Here is an 11,212-nt window from a genome sequence, read left to right as displayed (position 1 = left end):
GTCTCCATTAGTGACTGAATGGCGACCTTCATTTTAAGGTGTGTCTTTGGGCTTTGTTGCGGGTGTGTCTGGCTATGCCCTACTCCTAACATGTGGACTCAAATCTACTGAATGTCCACGATGTTCAACTGGATCTCTTCACTCTTTCCCTGTTGTTCAGTTGCTAGGTTGGGTCCCATTCTTTGCAACCCCAGGGACTGCAGCACACCAGGCTCCTCTGTCCTCCACATTCTCCCAGAGTCTGCTCAAATTCATGTCCATTGAGTTGGCGAGTCAGTGATGCCATCCAACCATCTTATCTTCTGTCACCCCCTTCTCCCACCCTCAATCTTTCTGAGCATCAGGGTCTTTTCCAGTGAGTCAGCTCTTCACATCAGGTGGCCAAAGGATTGCTTCTTCAACTTCAGCAACAGTCCTTCTGATAAATATTCAGGTTTGATTCCTTTTAGGATTGACTGGGTTGAGCTCCTTGCAGTCCACTCTTGTCTCTAGTTGGTAGGAAATTAAGGGCTGCACAGCCCTGCTCAAGCTCTGACCACCGCTTAGCTCATGGTTCCAGGGAAACTTTTCTCTGTCCGTTGGTTGCTCTTTGCCCAGGTTCCTAGAATACCAGCTCACGTGTACCACTTAGCATCCACCAAACACTCAGGAGCTCCTTCCTGACACAGTGTTTTCCGCCACTGTTCTGCCCTGCAAATTCCAGCTGTGCATCAGTGGCCCTGCTCTCTACTCAGCCAGAACCCCATTCTCTGATGGAGCATCTCCCCCCGACTCTGGGGTGTGGAAGAATGGCTCTAGATGGAAAGCTGGAGCAACAAAGGCTCTCCCCTCATCTGCTGCCTTGTCTCAGGCACCCCAGCCTGGCACTGCCTGCTCCAGCCTCTATAAACAGTCACGTCGTGTCTTTTGCCAGGTTTTCTGGTTGTGTCTGGTGGGAGGATTAACGCATGGCAGTCACTCCCTCATGGCCAGAAGCTGGAATCTTTCCTTTGTTTTTTCATTCCCAGTTTCTGTTGTCAGCTTGATCCTTCCACCCTCTTCTTAAATGTTCTCCATTTGTTATCTTTGGCCTTCTCACTTGATCCGTTCTCTGGGATGACTTCATCTGGTCTGCAGCTCCAGTTATGAGTACGCTAAGGACGCAGGTGACTCTGAGAATGATCTTGCGTCGCCTACTGGACCCCACCAATCAGAAGCACAAAGACAAGTCGGTATCCAAAACTGGATCCTCATCTCTCTCTACAATGGCCTTTTTCCCTTTTTTCCTGTTTGCGATGAACGGAGACACTTCATCCATCAGACACACACTGGAAACCTGGGCTTCATCCCAGCCTCCTACTTCTTTCTGATCCCTTATATCTATTCTTACCAGCTTCACGCATCCTACCTCTTAAATATTTCTCAAAACCACATCCTTCTCTCTGTCCTTGCCACACTATCTTAGCCCAGATATTCCTAATTTCTCCTCTATATCACTGCAGAATTCTCCTGAGACTCTTCTCAGAGAGCACGCACTGTACCCCAGGCCCCATCCTAAATACTTTTGTCTACATTAACTCTTCGAATCCTTATAACAGCAGGATGCCGGAGTTCTCAGTCCCTGTCATACCCAACACTTTTGCGACCCCATGGACTGTAACCCGCCAGTCTCCTCTGTCCATGGGATTCTCCAGGCAACAATACTGGAGTGGGTTGTCATTCCCTTCTCCAGAGGATCTTCCTGGCCCAGGGATCGAACCTGCATCTCCTGCATTGCAGGTGGATTCTTTACCATCTGATCCTTCAGGGAAGCTGACACGTTCTAAGTGTCCATTAAACACTTGAATAAAAGACTGAATAGAAAGTTGCATAGCCCCAGCTGCATTCATCCTGACTCAAACTTCTATGAGGATATGACATTCCCACTGACTGAAGTGCTAGAAACAGTCAACAGAGTTTCCTTCCCATGAAAACGATGGTGTGGGCTTCCCTGGTGGCTCAGTGGTAAAGAAGCCACCAGCCAGTGCAGGAGACACAGGTTTGATCCCTGGGCTAGGAAGATCCCACATGCCTCGGAACACCTAAGCCCACGTGTTGCAACTATGGCCCCTGTGCTCTGGAGCCCAGGAACCAACCACACCTACGGAGCCCATGTGTAGCAACGACTGAAGCCCGTGTGCCCTAGAGGCCACGCTCCCTGACAAGAGAAGCCACCGCAGTGAGAAGCCTGAGCACATCACAGCCAGAGAGCAGCCCCTGCTCCCCGCGACAGAGAAAACCCAGCACAGCAACGGTGGCCCAGTGCAGCCAAAAATAGACACATACAATTATTCTTTTAAAAAGATGAATCATCCTCTTTCAAATTGCTTTTAGACTTCAAAATGCCAGCCTCTTGGCCTTCTGGGTACTTGAATGGTGTTATCAATTCTTCACAGAAGAAGATTTATAGAGACAGAATATGTAAGAGTAAACAATTAGGTTTTCTAGCAGCAAACCATCCTTAAAAATGGAGGAAGAAGAGAGGACAGGCAATCCCGGGGAGGTCTTCCCATTGGCAGAAAGATTTGGGAAGCAACCACTGAAGTCTTGCTAGTAACAGGTACATTATCCATCTGCATCTGTCTAAAACTTGTGAAAACCCTGGTGTACAATAATAAGGCATGGTCTAAAATCCAGCCTGAGATAAAATTTAAATCAGTAGGGTCTAGTTATATAACTTCCCCGTTCCACGTGACACCCCACCCATATTTTTTCCTGCCACTTCCACCCTGGAAGCACGGCGTCTCCATTCTCTGTCCGTATCTAGGTATCTTGAACAGCTCAGGAATTCATCTGGCGATAGAATTTGTACATTTAAAGTTTTTAATTAAAAAGAGACGCTCCCTGAGGAGATGAAATAGGATTCAAGTCTGTACATTCTAATTAGACATAATGTTCCTGCAAGGGAAACTCAGCCAGTGAGTAACAAAAAAATAAATAAATTTTCCTCCGCTTACCTCTTATGCCTACCCACACTGCTTTTTCTGTTGTTGTTGTTAAGGGACACAAGAGAACAAATATATCTGTTAGGAAATTGCCTGGATGAAGTCTTTTCTTTTTCACAGTGATATCCATTCCCAACAATTTCCTACCACGTATAACAGCTGGTTATTAATACTAATTTGGGGATCTCTGGGATCTCTGTGGCATCAACTGTCTAGGGAAGGTACACGGATTTGGTTTCTGAAACCCTCTAGTTCAGTGTGATGAATTGACAAAGCTGGTTTCTTCTGAAAATCGTGGTGTTTTCTGCTGTGTCCACTCACTAGACCTAAAGAAGTCTTTGCTAACATCTTGTCTCTTGTCTTCTATGCATTGGCTTTGGCCCATTTTTGCCCAGGGTGTATGGGTGTGGTGAAATATAAAATCAGAGAAAACAAACGACAACGCTCTTGAGAGGCTTCAAACAATTACTTTTGTTAAAAAAACAAAAAGGCTGGGCAGGTAGCAAGTGAAGGCAAATGGCCCTCAGTTCAATCAGATCCAATACAACATCAGCATCTTCTCACACTTCCTAGTGAAAGTCAAGTAGAGATACAAAGTCATGTCACCACGATATCGTCCATAAGCCTGATTGAATCCGATCTTCCTGGTATCTTCGTAGCTCCTGTCTCTGGGGCTCCCTCTTTCCCGTGTACACGTGTGCGTGCACACACACACACGCACACACACGGCAGTGCCGCCTCTTTCCCCCCATGATGCCAAGAATTTCACTCTTTGCCAGGGTGCTAGCGTTTCCCAACTTCTCCTCCTCTTCCCAGCATGTGTGTGATAATAAGATGATACGAGATATGCAACTTTAAATCATCATCATAGACGTTGTCCCAGAAAGTTGAACCAAGATCAATACTTCAGGGACTTCCCTGGCGGTCCAGTGGTTAAGACTCCATGCTTCCAATGCAGGGAGCATGGGTTCAATTCCCAGGAACTACGATCCTACATGCTGTCTGGCAGGGCCAAAATAAATAATAAAACGGGAAACTGTGTGTGTGTGTGTGTTTTAAAGACTGACACTTTACTATCCCTCTGTTTCATGGTTCCATAAGTGAAAGTTGCTCAGTCTTGTCTGACTCTTTACAGACCAATGGACTACACAGTCCATGGAATTCTCCAGGCCAGAATACTGGAGCGGGTAGCCTTTCCCTTCTCCAGGGGATCTTCCCAACCCAGGGATCGAACCCAGGTCTCCCACATCGCAGGCAGATTCTTTACCAGCTGAGCCACAGGGGAAGCCCAAGAATCCTGGAGTGGGTAGCTTGTCCCTTCTCCAAGGGATCTTCCCGACTCAGGAATCAAACTGGGGTCTCCTGCATTGCAGGCAGATTCTTTACCAACTGAGCTATCAGGGAAGCCCCCAGTTCCATAAACACAACTTTTATTCTTTTAAAGACATTATCACTGCCTTTGGAGTAAAAATGTATCATGGCCTTTTGGGTTGATAAAGAACATAAGGAGTAAAGACAAGTGTGTAAAATCGTGCTCTCTTTTTGGACATGGGCAGGCAGCTATTCCCCAAGATGAGCAGATTTGTCTCCTGCGATCATGTGAGTATGATGATTATCTAGGAGCATACACCTGCTAGCTTTAATAAAAGGGCAGTGGCTATAGCAAAGGAATTCCACCCTTTATTGTCCTTAATGGGATCCTCCTGGCAGCTGTGGGAGCTGGGTTCCTATTTAGAAAATTGCCCAGAACGCACTCTCCTTTTCCAAAGAGAAAGAATTGGCTCTTATCTACTGTGTTGTTTTTTTTTTTTTTTTAAGTGCATTCACATGTTATTTCCAGAGCTACTGTGAGCATTCAGAGCTACTTTTGGTCAGCAGTGCTAAAACCAAACAAATGCAAATTCTGTAACCCTTATGTACAATATGAATAACTGTGTGTGTGTGTGTGTGTGTGTGTGTGTGTGTATTTAACCAAATGCAGGAGTTTTTGCTCAGGATCAGATATACCCATGAATATACATGCGTGGAGCGGAAAGTCAGGAGTCCCAAGTTCCGGTGGTGGCACTGTTATTTTTTCGTGGGACTCTGAGAAAATTGCTTGAATTCCATTTAATGTAATGTCTTTTCTGTAAAGTGAAGGGGTTGGACTCCCACTTCCCTTTCAGTTCCCAAGTTCTTTTTTACACAGCCCTTCATGATTTGTCAAATGTCTGCATGTGATGTGTTTATGGCACAGGAAAGGGCCATATCAAACCAGTCCATACTAAAGGAAATCAATCCTGAATATCCACTGACTCATGCTGAAGCTGCAATACTTCAGCCACCTGATTGGAAGAGCCAACTCACTGGAAAAGACCCTGATGCTGGGAAAGATAGGAGACAAAAGGAGAAGGGGACAACAGAGGATGGTGGTCAGATGGCATCACCGACTCAATGCACATGAATTTGAGCAAGCTCTGCGAGATAGTGAAGGACAGGGGAGCCTAGCATGCTGAAGTCCGTGGGGTTACATAGAGTTGGACACAACTTAGCGACTGAACAGCAGCAACAAGGCCTGAATCAGATCAGTTCAGTTCAGTCGCTCAGTTGTGTCCGACTCTTTGTGACCCCATGAAACGCAGCACTGTGAAGAAGGCTGAGCGCCGAAGAATTGATGCTTTTGAACTGTGGTGTTGAAGACTCTTGAGAGTCCCTTGGACTGCAAGGAGACCCAACCAGTCCATTCTGAAGGCCTGTATCCTGTAATACAAACATAGAATATGTCTTCATGCATACCCAGCATGTTGCATTAAATCCTTAAAGCCGAGTTGATCTAAATTCACCTTCCTCCTCCTATTTGAACCCATAATTATAGGATTCTAATGCTGCGGAATCAACTTACCCCCAGCCCTCCTTCTGATCACAAGGTGTAATGTAATCCTCTCAAACTGTGGAATAAGAAAAATCACACGAAGCCTGAAAAATGCCAAAACAAACACTCTTTTCACAGATTCAGGGAAAGCAGAAAGAAAATGGTGTTTTCCCCAAGAAATTGTCTGAGCTATCCAAAGCCAGTCACGGCATATTTGTTCTGGGCTGGCCTTTTGACCATCAGATGGAACCGCTTTGCTCGAAGGAGAATCCTGAAGTGGGGAGCAGGGAAGGGGAGGCCGAGCGGCAGGGAGAGGGGGCTCCTCGGGGAGGTGGAGGCTCACGTGGTGCCCCCACACTGAGACTCCAGTTATTTTCCCCTTCAGCCTCTTAAGTGATGTTGCTTCGTCCATGGGGCTGATTTACAGTCTGTTGTTTTAACAACCACACTTCTCCTCCCAAGGGTCAAGTGCCTGGTTGGATGAGAATATCCATGTAATTTATTTTACCCCCCGGTTCACTCCTGAGCCAAGCTGGTGAAATAGCTAGAAGTGATGTGGGGCCTAAATAGCCATGAGTGTGTATATACGAGGACATTATTCACCGTGTGGACACACTGCGGCCAGAAGGTCATTCTCCACGTGTTTGGGGGGCATGGAGTGTGTAACTGTCTCCTAGATGTCTGCAGTACAGATTTTTTAGGGGATTTATTGGGAAAATTATTGTGTAAGAAGACACCTTGGAGATGGACATGTACACACTGCCATATTTAAAATGGATAAGCGGCAAGGACCTGCTGTACAGCACAGGGGACTCTGCCCAATATGGTGCAGCAGCCTGGATGGGAGGGGAGTCTGGGGGAGAACAGATACATGCATATGTATGGCTGAGTCCTTTGCTGTCCACCGGAGCCTATCACCACATTGTTCACTGGCTATACCCCAGTACAAAATAAAAAGTCTTTTTTTTTTTTTTAAACAGGGAGATTCCCTTGCAAGGAAGCTTAAAATAAAACGTGATTATTGAAAGGTCAACAGTGGACCCTCAGCCCCACATGCACCTTATTTATTCCGTGAGTAATTGAGATCACATTGATAAATGCTGCTTTGGCTTCTTCCGTTTGCCTGATCCTGGAGGCCACTTCCTCCTCCCCGGCCTTCCCCACCCAGCTGCTCCTATTTGAATATACAGCTGGTGTATGCTGAGTGAATGCAAATTCATGGTAGCATGAACATCAGCTGGAAGGTAAAAGGAGTATCCAAAAATATATGCCCTGCAGGCACAGACAACTTTTGAATTGTCTTCTGTCTGTCATCTTCTCCATCAACGTCCCTCTCCTTTTACGTAGGGAAATAAAAGCCCCTGTCGATAAGTGTGTGTCTGTGTCCATGTGCTCCTTGAGGTGGAACGCACTCCTCCACAGTTCAACGCTGGGGCTTCCCTGGTGGCTCAGTGGTAAAGAGTCTGCCTGCCAATGCAGGAGTCACGGGTTCAGTTCCTGATCTGGGAAGATGCCACGTGCCACAGAGCAACTCAGCCCAGGGGCCACAACTACTGAGCCTGTGCTCTAGAGACCGGGAGCTGCAGCTCCTGAGCCCGTGCACCCTAGGCTGCATGCTCTGCAACAAGAGAAGCCGCCACAACGACAACTCCACAGCCAGAAAGCAGCCCCGCTCTCTGGAACTCGAGAAAGCCCGCTCAGCAAAGAAGACCCAGCACAGCCAAAAAGTGGTGAGTAAAGAGTTCAGACTGGAAAGGTACACATTTAATACTAAATACTTAAAAGTCTATACTAAGAAAGGACAAGGGAATTCAAGCCTCTAAAGGAATGTTTCCTCTCTTCCCAACTGTTCCACATAAAAGGAGCCCCAAAGATACTGTTGAATGAATGATTGAATGAGTTCTGTAGCAGCTGATGACTGATCATGTGGGTGTCACCCTCCAAAGTCTGCCCACCCCATGAGACTTTTGCTGCAGAAACCAGTATGCAGAAGAAAAAGATCCATGAGTCAGAATTCGTAGGCAAGTTGATTTTCTTCTTGCCGTTTGGGATACGAAAACTAAGCCAAGGATACAGCCTGTTAGGTTTCCCTTTGTTAACTGATGGGAGGAAGTTGATGAATTGCAAAGCTTTCTTTGAACACATGCAAAAATTTGATTGAAGTGGGAAACTGAAGAACCCAGACTTTTACTACATACAACATACTTATTTCCATAGAGTTAAGTCTCACTGTGACTCTAAACCACCAGCACGTTGAGCGTTAGGTTAGGAGACAAAGGGGTGCATGCAGACCAGACTTAACCTTGAGTTCGTGTTTCTTCTGATTCTTCAACATCACTGTCAAGAAATCACTCAGCCCCGAATCGAGCAACTAAAACCACATGAAAGCCTGCGGGATCTAATCTCATAATTCTAGAACACTGATGGTGAAATTCTTAGAAAACTGGCACTATGATTTGGGGACATTATTTTCAGCTCAGCAGCCTGTGGTTCTGTTTCTGTTTTTTTCTGCCTACTCCTCTGCACATCAGGTATATGAATCAACACACGTTGTACTTGCCAGATGGGAAGTTATCAGGGAAGAAGCTGGACTTCCCATTTGTCGAAGAATGCCCCATTCAGGACTCGCTCCCCTAAGCTGGCTGGGCAGGCTGTCTCCTGACTGACAGAATTACCAGCTTCCCTCGCCCACCTGGATTCCTTCAGTACTTCCACTCCCAGGAAGGAAATGCCCACACTCTTTGCAAAAGATTAAGATGATCATTTTACTATGCAAAATGTGTCCCATGTCACAATCACTGTCGAAACAGAAGTGTGTAATGAGAACTGGGTTTTCTTCACTTCAAAAGTTGACCCTTTGATGTTCTTTGATAAGGAGGGAGATGGCTTTACAGAAGAGAAAACTGCTTTCAAGATGCAGCATGTGTATATATGCATGCGTTCTCAGTCACTTCAGTTGTGTCCAACTCTTTGTGACCCTCATGAACTGCAACCTGCCAGGCTCCTCTGTCTATGGAATTCTGCAGGCAAGAATACTGGAGTAGGTGGCCACATCCTACTCCAGGGGATCTTCCCGACCCAGGGACTGAACCCGCGTCTCCTGAATTGCAGGTGGATTTTTTACTGCTAAGCCACTGGGGAAGCCCCGTCTATATATATACTCAATCTACATTACTCAGCCATAAAAAAAGAATGAAATAATGCCATTTGCAGCAACATGGATGGACCTAGAGATGATCATACTAAGTGAAGTAAGTCAGATAAAGACAAATACATCATATGATATCATTTATACGTGAAAACTAAAATGATACCAATGACCTCCTATATAAAATAGAAATAGAACCACAGATATAGAAACCAAACTAATGGTTACCAAAAGGGAAAAGGAGGGAGGGATAAATTAGGAGTGTGGGATTAATAGATATGCATTGCTATGTATAAAACAGAAAACCAACAAGGGCCTACTGCAAAGCACAGGGTACGATACTCAATACTGTGTAATAACTATAATGGAAAAGAATCTGAAAAAGAAAATAATGTATTGTTATATATACAGTTTTATATAGCAAGAGAACTGATTCCCCGTTTTTGCGTAGAATGATGGATAAGCCAAGTCCTACTGTAGAACTCAGGGAACTTCATTCAGTATCCTGTGCTAAACCGTAATGGAAGGGAGCAGGAGGAAGAATATATATGTGTTCCAAGCTCTCAGTTTACCCCTCCCTTATACACACTGCTATCTATAAAGTAGAGAGTTAATAATATCCTACAGCACAGCACGGGAACTCTACTCAATACTCTGTCATGACCCATATGGGGAAAAAAATCTTAAAAAGAGTGAATATATGTATATGTATAACTGATTCACTTTGCTGTACTCCAGAAACTAACACAACATTGTAAATCAACTATGCTCCAATTAAAAAAAAATACAAAGGATATACATAATAATATTTAAAAAGAAACAGAAGACTGCTTTCAGTAGAGGTTGCAGTGTGGGGGGAGGAGAACATCTTGGTTTTACTTCAATTCTGTTTCTCTCATCTTCTTTCTTTCCAATTCTGTTAAGGAAATAAGCAATTGTTGTCAAAAACTAACTGTCAAGATGTTTTCATTCCATTGGTTTCTGATAAACAACAAGTTGCTGAGGTCGGAGCTTGATGGACAACTCTCCCAGAATCAGCTCCATAAAAACCCGGAACTGGTTGAGTGGAGTCCCAGCCTTGAAGTGGATTGGATCATTTTTTTGTCTGAGAATAAACTGCCTTCTTAGTTCTTATTAAAAAAAAAAAAAAAAAAAAACTGATTGAAAGAGACCGATGTCATGTCATCACTCCTCAAGTGTTTAAAATAAATGATTAAAAATCTGGGAGCATGTTCGAGGTTTGCCTGTGCTGACGTCTTATTAAAGGAGAAGCTGGGTCTCGCTTTAACATTTGTATGAAAATGAGATCAAGGCTTCTCCAGAATCGAACCAAATTGAATTGCCCGCAGCCCTATTTGGATAACCGAGTAATAGATGATTTCCGTTATTACTCATGTTGCATACTTAATATTCCTAATATATAGAGGGTGTTCTGGAAGCTCCTTTTGGATCGGGGGAAGGACAGCTCTTTATTTCATTTTTCATGCTCAGAGTCTTCAACTTCAATGAGAAAAAGAATGGCACATCTGTGCATGGTGTATACAAGGTATCTGATAGTATGGAAGGTGAACTCCAAAAATCATCCACAGGAAATGACTCTAGTTTCCACAGCGATGCGTGTGCTGGTGATCATACAGCAGCCCTCCTCAAGTAATGCCTTGTGTGTGTGCTCAGATGCTCAGGAGTGTTTGACTCTTTGCGGCCCCATGCCTGCCAGGCTCCTCTATCCGTGGAACGTTCCAGGAAAGAATACTGGAGCAAGTTGCCATTTCCTCCTTCAGGGGATTTTCCCAACCCAGAGGTCAAACCCATGACTCCTGCCTTGGCAGGCAGATGTTTTACCAGAAGCGCCACCTGGGAAGCCCTACATATTGCCATGGTCAAATGCTAATTTTGAAAATAAACTTAGTGCCACCAATTTCATGGAGAAAGATTCACAAGAAATGATCTAATTTCTGATTAAAGATTAACTTTAGGCGACAAAATTCTTATCATAGAGCCTGGTCTCAACTTTACCCAATGGGACTATTTTGGAGGAATGTATCATGAGTGATTAAACTTTCAAGCAGCTTGGAACTTTATAAGAAAACAAAGAGGGACCAAGTGGGCTTCCCCGGTGGCTCAAAAGTAAAGAATTCACCTGCACTGCAGGAGATGCAGGAGACGCGTTGGGAAGATCCACTGGAGGAGGGCACGGCAACCCACTCCAATATTCTCACCACAAAAATCCCATGGACAAAGGAGCCTGAC

Source organism: Bubalus bubalis, chromosome 3, assembly GCF_019923935.1.
Source record: "Bubalus bubalis isolate 160015118507 breed Murrah chromosome 3, NDDB_SH_1, whole genome shotgun sequence".
NCBI classification, from domain to species: domain Eukaryota; kingdom Metazoa; phylum Chordata; class Mammalia; order Artiodactyla; family Bovidae; genus Bubalus; species Bubalus bubalis.
The sequence above is the reverse complement of the archived record's forward strand: the minus strand, read 5'-3'. Positions refer to the sequence as shown.